This window comes from Triticum aestivum, unplaced genomic scaffold, assembly GCF_018294505.1.
Source record: "Triticum aestivum cultivar Chinese Spring unplaced genomic scaffold, IWGSC CS RefSeq v2.1 scaffold21790, whole genome shotgun sequence".
In the NCBI taxonomy this organism is placed as follows: Eukaryota; Viridiplantae; Streptophyta; class Magnoliopsida; order Poales; family Poaceae; genus Triticum; species Triticum aestivum.
Window position 1 is genome coordinate 1 of NW_025231428.1, and position 1,375 is coordinate 1,375.

Consider the following 1,375-nt stretch of genomic DNA (forward strand, 5'->3'; position numbering starts at 1 on the left):
GCAATATTCTCAACCACCACATTTGCACGATCCTTCTGACCCTCAGCGCATGTATAGAAATCCTACAAACATGCATACATGTGAGAAGGGTTAAATCATGACTCTGTTACCTTTTGCCTTTTGGTATTGCCTTTTGGTATTGACATTTAGGTGTTTGAAAGGACTTACCCAGAAATTGTTGACCACTCGCATGGCTCTGTTATCATAAACCCTCTGGCGCATATCCAGGAAATCCGGTGCAAGTTTGTAGTGATCCCATGACCAAGCTGGCTCAATGATACCATTCGGCAAAGTGACCAGTCCAGGATAATTTAACCTACAAAGACCCCCCAATGATGCCACTCGGCGACCGTGGCAGACGCCTCTCACCACCTTTTACTAAGCTTTTGCATTTCGAAGCGTGAAGTCATATTATATGTGAGGAAATGACAAAAGGTACAATTTATATGGGATGAGTCGAGATAACCACTTACTTCTCTCCCATTGGTTTAATCAACACGTCTCTATGCACATATGGACGTCTTGGAAGCTTTGAAGGACCACACAGCCACACTTCCCCTCTGGAAGTAGTGCTGATAGTCGAACCGCTTGGTTGCGAACCGCTCACCTCGTGGTGCTCTGTCACCCGTGAGGGTCCATCCCCACCCTCAGAAACCTGACGAACAACCAGCCTCCTCTCGGCGGCGTCTTCCTCCACCACCACCTCCTCCTCATCCTCCACTACCTCCTCCGCAAAATCCTCCTCGTCCTCCTCCTCACACGCCTCATCCCCATCCTCTGTTTCCTCCTCCTGAGCACGGTGAAGCACAGCATCAGAGGGTCGCGGAGAAGAAATAGGTGCTCTACTCCGGGCTGCTTTACGTACTCCTCGTCTGCCTCCTCCTCCTGCCTCACCTACTCCCCCTCCTTGTCCCCCTACTCCCCGTCCTACTCCCCTCCTCGTCCCCCTCGTCCCCCTCGTTTCCTTGGTATGTGATAAATTTTGTATCTACATGTTTGCTGATGTAGCAAAGAATTTTGCTAGCTGGTTTCTAGTCTCTCAGTGCCCAGGAGAAATAATAGCATCTCTTGACACTGCCTTTCTCAGGGTCAGATTATGCATCAGAAAATAACATGCTTGCATTTGAATTTGGAAATTATTCCTGCAGCAACCTGAAGGGTCATAGCCTCTGCTTGTAATGGGAAAGTGACATGTTTGCCAGCTGCGGACACAAAGGTGTTTGTACTTCCTTTTCTTCAACTTCTATATGTATTCCAATACTTGCATTGGTTAGTCCTGCCTTGGCCTTCCCTATTCAAATGTAAAAAAATGGAACTGCTTTCCTACATATTTAGCATTTTGGTACTATGTATCATGACATAATGACAGCATGCT